This window comes from Rhagoletis zephyria, unplaced genomic scaffold (assembly GCF_001687245.7).
Source record: "Rhagoletis zephyria isolate East Lansing unplaced genomic scaffold, Rhagoletis_zephyria_1.1 Rzeph_scaffold_13465, whole genome shotgun sequence".
Classification (NCBI taxonomy): domain Eukaryota; kingdom Metazoa; phylum Arthropoda; class Insecta; order Diptera; family Tephritidae; genus Rhagoletis; species Rhagoletis zephyria.
In genome coordinates, this window is record NW_016170536.1 from 4,624 (window position 1) to 14,062 (window position 9,439).

The window sequence follows — 9,439 nt, forward strand, 5'->3', positions numbered from 1 at the left end:
ACGGACGGACGGACAGACAGTCACCGCTTAATCGATTTCTCTTTTCATTCTGATCATTTATGTATACATTTGTCTATATCTATCTCGATTCGTTTTGCCTGTTACAAACAACCGTTATGTGAACAAAGTTATAATACCCTTGTGCACAAGTGCGCTCGGGTATAAAAATATTATTCTGACGGCCAACGGTATTGTAGTTCTATTTCTGCTATAAAAAGGCTTCTACTTAAACCATTTTCCATTCGCAGGTGTCTCAAAAAACTCTAAGCCACTCTAGTGTGTGCCAACAGCAAGGCGCATATCAAAAATGAGAGGAGGAGCTCGGCCGAACCCTCAACATAAATGCAGCAGATATTTAGTTTTTTAATGCTTACACACGTAAACAAACATGCATCTGTAACTACCCTGTGGGGAAAAATCTCTAGTTCTGAACTGGTGCGCTTCTAGTACATTTAGACCCAGTACAGGTTAGCGATAAACCTCTTTTGCATGCAAACAACTGGCGAATTTAACATGGCGATGTCCTAGGAAGTGTCAATTGCCCCGCGCTGCATCCCTTTTTCGATAGTTCCTAAATTCTATAGGTCCGAACCAGTTCTAAAATCGACAGACGAAAGAAAAAAGCATCATGATTTTTCAACCTTTCAGTTCTGTCGTGTGCGATTTTAATTTATTTTGAAAGAAATGTGTTTTCAATTTGAAATTAAATTTGTTTGAATGATTGTAAGAAATGTACGTGTACATACCTTTAGCTGTAGCAGAATCTGCAGAGGTGCTCGCTGTTAGATTCCAGACGGTCCCACGATGTTGTAATGTTAACACATATTTTGGTTTTGTATTACCAAGCTATGAAAAAGTATCTGCGAAATGCACAATAGAAGCGTGTTTGAACTAAAAAGTCGCTGAACACATACATATCTATGTAAAGTAAACAAGCCCCCTGCTGCATCCCTTTTTCGATAGTCCCGAACTATTACTAAATTCGACAAATAAGATGTAGTTCGTTCTGCGTCTCTTTTTCTATAGTTCCGAATCAGTTCTAAATTCGTCACTTTAGATATAGATTTCTAGTGAAAAATCTGAAAAAGTAAGTTTTTTAAGAGTACCACTTTTCGCCGATATTGGACTGGTGGGGATCTAGCTCTTATCGGACTAGTTCCTTTTTGGCGAAAAAGACCTAGCACGAAACTAGAAATTTGATTCACTAGTCCGTGGTTTCCCTGCAGGGTACGTGTGCTTAAAGATGCACATACATAAATATATACACAAACATTGCCACATTAAACACTTATTTCGCTCTATTTAACACTTCGCTTTAATTTACATTTAATTGCGTTAAATGTCGCATGAATGAAAAATAATTTTGACTTTTGTTCTTAGTTGAGTGGGTCGTTACATATATATTTTTTTTTAGTGCACTAATACTTAAATGAATATATAATTAAATGAATATCTTTGCTTGTTCGTAGATGAGGGTTAGGTGAAGTTTACGGGCGAACATCCCAATCACCCTATCTAAAATTGTGTCCTTAGTTTCTCCAATGATTTGCAACAACGTCACAATTCCAAATTTAAAAAATGAAAACTTTTACTTACTACTGTAAATGTGTCATGTCCACAATCTTTGTCTAATCCTTGTTACTCACTGTAGTAATCCTCGCTACTTACTTTAGGAAGATTAGACATGGATTAAAAATGGATTAGAGACATGAGCCATTTAAAAGTATGAGTTTTTATTTCTTGAATTAAAAAATCACTACTATGCCTAGGAAGGGTCATTGCAGAAGGTTAGTTTAGGTTAAGATGGTTGCCCGTGTGATACAGCTATGAAATGTTACAGCGAAAATGGATACGTGACGAAAAAGAAATTTTGTAGGCGGTAAATGCTGATCCCACAGAGCGCAATCCGAAGTGTTTAAACCGCAGTCTAGCAGAAGTGTTGCATTTATTCCACCTCGTCGTTCTTCATGCAATTTTGATCCAGTGTGATTTTAAACTCACTGTAAGAACTCCAACCTGACACTGTTCCATCAATACACCCACTAGAATTGAGAGCTGTGATCAAGTGATCCGTAGAGCAAACGTAGATGCTTTGCCTCAATTACGTCTGACTTGTATTTGTATCCGAGCTGCCAAATATATGTAGAAAGCTGCAAACTCGCAACTGGGCCCAATCACGACGTTGTTTTCCTGGGCCTCACCTAAAGTTTCTCTCAGCAGCGTTGGATGCGATTCCATCTCATTGTCGAATATCAGGCAGAGTTTTCCGGCCCTGCCCTCGAAGTTAATTGTCACAATGTCTCTGCTGCTGAAATAAGATGGAATAAAAGCATTTGTTTCATTTTTGAGCGGCACTCAGGCCCGGACTCCACCGGCATCCTTGGCCACCAGCAGCCTCAACTTTATCGTCTTTAGATGATGCTACTGCTAAGCTACAGTTACGGATCCGGGCCGTGTCAGCGCTACCTTTTTCAAGGTAGAGAAAAACAAATAATATAAATATATAAAATATATCCAAATTGATACATTTCAATATTATTTTTCCTCCTAACATCTCAAATTGACCTGGGTATTGTATTTTTTTTTCATTTAAGATGATTTTGAGAGACCCGCACTTACTTGGTCAAATAAAAAATGGCATTCACAATTCTTTGCGTTAACAAAATAAGCCGGAATTAATTAGAAGAGGCAAGCTGGCCAAAACGGATTCTCAATGCAACACTCACAATAGTCCAAGTAGAAAATTGTATGATTTCGTAATGTTCTTTTGCGAATTTGCTGCCGTAAAGAAAATTGCGTTGGCAACAAATGTAAAAACTACACCATGGATTTACAGCATAGGTAACCAATAAGCGAAGGGCAAATAATGCTTATATAAATAGTTCATACAGAGTGACTGAATCGAACAATTTTAAGCTTTATAAAATTAAATGAAAAAAATGGGAAAATTTTCCTAAACGTGAAGGCCGCCACATTGTATATCTTTACAAAATTTGGTATGTCAATTACAAGGTTGGTAATGAAAATGGGCGAAATTGCACTATAACCACGCCTACTTCGCATATAACGGCATTTTCGAAAAATGTCCAACTAAGAAATCTGTTAAAAATCTTTGAAATCGGAAAATAACCACGCCCACCTCCCATATAAAGGTAGTTTACAGAAATCACACACAAATGTGTATCTCGTTAATCAATTTCTAAACACTCTGCGCACTTAATAACTTTGGTACGGAAAAACAATTCGTTGAAAATTATTCAAATCATGGCACCGCTCTCTTCATGACTAGAAAGGTGTATCTCGGTAACCACTTTATCGATTTCTACCAGACGTGGTTCAATTATATCATTAATTCTAACTTGGCATATTGCTGAGAACATGCTTATCATGCAAAGGTGGTTTAGAGAAAGTTGAAATGACGATATTTGATACCTGTGCCGGTTTCACCCGAACTTATACTTCTTTACTTGTTTACTTTAATAAAGGGTTGAATATTTTTTAAACAGTTTTAATAAAAAGCAAAACCTTTTTTTGCCAATTTTTACATTCCTAAGTTATTTTATTCTGCGGACCACAGACGTATTCAAGTAATTGGTGGCTATGTGAAAATTACGTTAGCATTCATAAGTGGTGATCAACCCCCGGAAGGTTGCCACCTTTAAAAACTTATGTGCAAATGATTAAAAAATAAACAAATCAATTACTACAAAATGGGCATCAACCGAAATGGTTTTGAAAATCTTTGTCTCTTAGCTGAATTATAGAAGGGTTGCCACCTGTTTAAAAAATCATATTAGGTAAGAAAAATATGTATCACCATATGTATCACCAAGTAGTAGTTTGAAAATATTTTGAAGACGGTAGCCGCCTGCTGGAAATGTCGAATTTAGTTTACTTAAATATACACAAGTTATATATGAAACATCAAATATGGATGTCAAACGAAGGAGTGTTAAGAAATCTTTAGTTTGAACGCTAGGAATATTTTTGAGGTGTTGAAAGAGGATTGCCACCTGTTTAAGAAGTTAAATTCAAATTATTTAATAAGTTTAATAAACTATTAAAATATGGGTATCAATCGAAGGGAGTTTGAAATACTTTTATTTCTGAACTGTACTTAGTGGGTTGCCACATGTTTAAAAAATCAAATTAAAAAATCAAATCTGTTAATTAAAATATGTATCGCAATGTCAGGGGAAGAAGAGTTAACAAGAATTAAGCTTGAAAATACTTTTGAAGAGGGCTGCCATCTGTTTGAAAGGTCTAACTCAATTAACTAATACAAAAAGTATATTAAATATAAAAATACCGTAATTAAACAAAAAAAATTAAGAGATCTTTAGTTGGACCATTTGGAATGTTTGAAGAGCGTTGCTATGTGTTTAAAAAGATAGATTCAAACTATACATTTATTTAGGAGGGTTGCCATTTGTTCGATCAATCAAATTCAAATTAGTTCTTCAGTATATTGAAATACATGTGTATCACAATGTCAGACGAAGGAGATTTAAGAAGATTTTGGTTTGGGAATACTTTTGAAAGGGAATTTCAAAAATGTGTGGTAAAATTTTTATTTATTTTTTTTTTAATTAAGAACGTTTTTCATCGCTATAGGGTGATTTGAAATTTAATGAAACTAAAAGCATGCACTATGCAAGACTGCTCTTAACTGGAACTCGGATCTCTTTTAACTCTGACAAACATTTGGAGTAATTTTAAGTTTTTGAAATTAAGTTTTGGGCCTTTTACCGCCATGCGTGTTCACTAGTATATGTACCTATATACTTCAGACCTTCTTCTGTTCGCCCATCCATCAGCGCCAGGTATTCAACATTTTAATTCAATTAGGAAGTAACAATATTTAAATATAAAACTAATTCAAGAATGAATTAAATCGAATTATAATCTGAAATGGCGTGGCGAATGCTTAATGTATATTAGGGCGGTCTAAAAATGAATGTGAAAAAGTAAAGTCGAAATTGTAATACTCTCAAAACTGTACCCCTATTTTTTATTTTGAAATCAAAAAATTATTTAGAGGTCGCTCAAAGCGCCCAAAGTTTTCCATGTATTTTATATGGGGAAAAAACAACTTTTCATAGAAATGGTATAGAATTCTTAAAAACCAATATTTTCTATCGGCAAACTATGTTTATCTGCAAAAGATTCCCAGTAATACTACCCAATTGTTTATTTAACCATTTTTTCATCGCAACTATAATTTATAGGTCCGCCAAAAACCCACAAACACAACAAAAAATGCAATAGGAGGACCAACAAAAAATCGTTAGTATTAAAAAATAGTTAAATAAAAGCTTGGTATTATTACTGAAAGCCTCCTGAAAAGAACCAGAGCTTTCTGATCGAAAAATATTGATTTTAATGAATTCTATACCATTTATACTAAAAGTTGTTTTTTCCCCAAATAAAAATACATGGAAAACTTTGAGCCCTTTGAGCGACCTCTAAATATTTTTTGATTTCAAGGTAAAAGAAAATGGGGGTATACTTTTTTCGATATAGAACTATCTCAGGGGGTGAGAGCATTACAATTCCGACTTTACTCTTTTTGGACCACCCTAATGTATATACATTTACGTACATACCCTCAAACTAAAATTAGGTAATCTTATCTTTCAGAGTCTTCTATTGGTTTTAACATTATTTCTCTCTTAATAACCTTCAAAATATATGAAATATTATTTTTTTTCATAAAAGCTTAACGACGTACATTAATTTCCCTTCTCGCGCATTTGCGTACGATAGAGTCACCCTATATTTCTATATAATCATACATTTAGAGCTGTTTATGAAAGGTGGCAACAACATTTAACTTCTTCACAGCACAGCTCTACCCCCCAAATCCAAGTATCGAAATACCGCTTTAGGAGCCTATTACTTTCCTGTTTCGCAGCGCAGCACCGCTGTCCGCATTACTTATTTTTGCAGCTTTAAAATGCGTAATTGGCAATTTTCCTGGCCGATTCTTTTCATGCATCAGCGCTGCTTAATTAAGTTACCAGGTTGCGCGCGTACAACTGCTGTTCACGCCAAAAAGAACGGGTTGGAATTGCCGCGCCACAGACATTGTAATTTTTTTTTTTGCAAATATCTACAAATCCATGTTCCTTTTTTCGCTCGAAGAATGTTAAAATTCCCCACAGAGTAAATGTTGTTTATTTTCGTTGCAGAACAAAATGTTTTTTGTTTTCCGCCACTATTTTCCGCGCCGCGACAGGTACGCGTACAAGCGCCACGTCGATTACCAGCTTGATGATGATAAGTTAGGAGTGGATAGGATAATGGCGTACAACATGTAAAGCTTATTTTACAACAAATTACGTCAATCCAGTTACGCCTGCGCATCCGTTGAACTATGTATGTACCGACAAGCGCTACCTCCGCTTCCTGTCTTCCATAGACACTTTCCTGCGAGCGCTCATCCTCGCTGTTGTACTACGAGTATCAGTGCTGGTTGTATGTATGTATGTGTAAATATAAATTAATGTTTTCTATAGGCATTTTCTACACTTATTTTGTAGGTTTACACTGCATAGTTGTTGTCATTATTGGTGGTGGTGCTGCTGCTGTTGTTGTTTTTGTGACATCGTTTCAGTCGCACGTTGATGACCTGAGGCACTCAATTATGCCACTCAACGACGAAACGGAGCTTGTTACCACGACGGTGGCATGTAGCTACGACGCGTTAACAGCGGCAATGATGGCCTACAAAATACTAGCTAAAAGCCACATAAAATATATACGTATACCAGCTAAATGTTAGGCAATCAAGCAGTGATGCTGTATGTGTGTTTTAGTGAACTAAATAGATGCCCCGTGGCGTTTTGTTGATGGCCGATATGGTAAAAGTCAGCATTTCGGCATTTATATTTCATGCCACAAATTTTATTTAGCTCAATGGGCCTCTCGCTGACTCACGGCAGCTGCGGCTAAATACTATTTGGCAACGTTTGTTAAAGTATTAAAATTGTTGTTGTTTTTTTAATGTTTCGTGCTTTAAACTTCTTGTTTTCGCGTTGTTGTAAACGTTGCAACGGGTAACTGATAGTGATTGGTGTTGCCAAGATTTCACCGAATCCAATTTGGAGATAATTGAGGGGATTACGCCAAAGCGGAGTGATTTTAGCATAACATATACTGTTTTTATGGAAACTTATATAAAAAACTAGCGGTACCCCGGCGTGCTTCTCTACACCAAATATTGAAAAATTAATGAAAAATCCTGCACGCCGTACTTCCTTTTGTTGGGAGTGCTCCTCAACATTTTGCGATCTTCTTTGCGATAACATCATGTTCGCAAGACGCGTACGTCGGCCTATATTTGAACGACTGGATCGTGGCATTTTATTCAATAGCGAACGAAAAACTCAATGCATAGGAACGAATTCGATAAATCGTATGGTAAACTCACTTTTTTTTAAATAATCAAATGAAATTCACAATCGACAGTAAAAGAGCACTTGAAAAAACTTCATTCGAAGCCAAAGAACACAACACAGCCACAATTTTCCCACAATGGTTTTGTTCACTATAAATCAATGAGGAGAAATACCTGCATGGAAAATTTCCAGTGTACTCAAACTTTTCGTACGAAACGCTGCAACAAATTTGTGCAAAAATATTGAAATTGACGAAAAAAATAAAATGAAATATGAATTAAGAACTATATTAAACACACGTGTTGATTTTCGATAATACGATGAAATGACAGATATGTTGTGTTGTGGTGACTTTCATTCCATTGGCTCTACAAAATCCCTATTGAAAAACTTGCAGCCATGTTTATACTTGACTTAATTTATCCGAAGAATAAATAAATACAGCACATTATAGCAAGAATTTTTCACTATGTTTTCGATTTTTCATGTATGTGCTGTTGTACCATATACGTGGTTCATGTGACAGACATAAACTGTCATATATCATGAACCGCTGGACCGACTTCGGGCCCACTTCACATAACCCATCTGCATGATAGTCCGAATATACCGTTTAAATTTGGTAGAATTCGTGCACTTATTTTTTTATTTAAGATGGGAGGTGCCACGCCCCCCTTTCCCAATACCGCACATTTTTCTCCATGAGTATGGAATTATTTCATATGTCTCTATACCAATTTCCAGTAATCTACTACAAATATTTGAAGAGATATACCAGATGAAAAATTTGTTAGTATGGGTGGTGCCACGCCCCCTTTTCCGAATTCGGGGAAACTTAACACAAACCATCTGCATAATAGCCCGACTATGCCGTATAAATTTGGTTGCAATCTTGTACTTATTTTTTATATATAAGATGGGAGGTGCCACGCCCTCTTTTCCAATACCGCCCATTTTTCTCCATGAGTATGGAATTATTTGATATACCTCTATACCAACTTCCAGTACTCTACAACATACAAATTTTAGTTAGTATGGGAGGTGCCACACCCCCTTTTACGAATTCGGGCAAACTTCACATAAAATAACTGCATGATGGCCCGAATAAGCTATATAAATTTCGTTGAAGCCGTTCTCAAGTTATAAGCTAACTCACTAATTTTTATATATAAAATAGAGGCGCCACGCCCCCTTTTCCGAATTCAAGCAAACTTCACGTAAACCATCTGCATGATAGCCCGAATATGCCGGATAAATTTGGTTGAATTCGGTGAAGCCGTTCTCGAGTTATGAGGTCACACCAAAAACGTGCGCTTATTTTTATATATAAGATTGATGAATATTAAACAAACAAAAAGAAAACTGTACATATTGATTATCAATAGGGTATTCAAATGAGGCCATTCAAATGACTGGGTTTCGATTTTACACTTCTGATTTTCTACATTGCGGAAATTCAAAAATCAAAACCAACCATGATTTTTTGGTAAATTAATTCAATCGCATACCATAAGTTGGAATTACATCAACGCAAAAAATGTGGTTTTATGAAATATTTAAGTGCATTCTAGTTTAGTAGAGAAAACTTGACGAACACATTTAAGAGATTTTGACATGAGGACATGATCGGAGATTTTTTTCCCCTTTTTTTGTTTGTTTGTGTAGCACTAATTTGCATTAGGAAAGACAACCCTACACCGATTTATCGAGTACCAAGGTCTGCGGGAAGATCCCTGATATTAAAAATGCTTCCATCTTATCAAACGCATTTGCAAAGGTTTTTATCAAACCAGATTTGGGCCAATCATAGTAGTTAATCGTTTGTGATTCTGCGTACATGTGTAATACATGCACAAAGTAATCTTAAGCGCCACTTTTTTAATAAAACCTGATAAAAAACTTTTACAGTTATGGACTTTCTATAAAACTAGGTCTATAAATTTAACCAATAGCCAATTTCTCTTAGACAGGATAACAATCACAACTTTTAGATGCACATATCGAAACCTCCAAACCAAACTATGCTCAGTCGGATTTAG

At 35.8% G+C, this 9,439-nt stretch overlaps 1 long non-coding RNA gene across 1 annotated transcript in view; it reads right to left on the reverse strand.

The window, feature by feature from the left end:
* The window catches only part of LOC108378152 (uncharacterized), a 6,735-nt gene extending 1,631 nt beyond the window's left edge, over positions 1 to 5,104 (reverse strand). Inside the window, exons 1-2 of the long non-coding RNA XR_001849391.1 lie at positions 5,091 to 5,104; positions 4,989 to 4,996 (exon numbers count right to left, since the gene is read on the reverse strand). This is a non-coding gene — a long non-coding RNA (uncharacterized LOC108378152). The remainder of the gene's footprint in view (positions 1 to 4,988; positions 4,997 to 5,090) is intronic.
* Between the last annotated feature and the right edge of the window lie 4,335 nt (positions 5,105 to 9,439).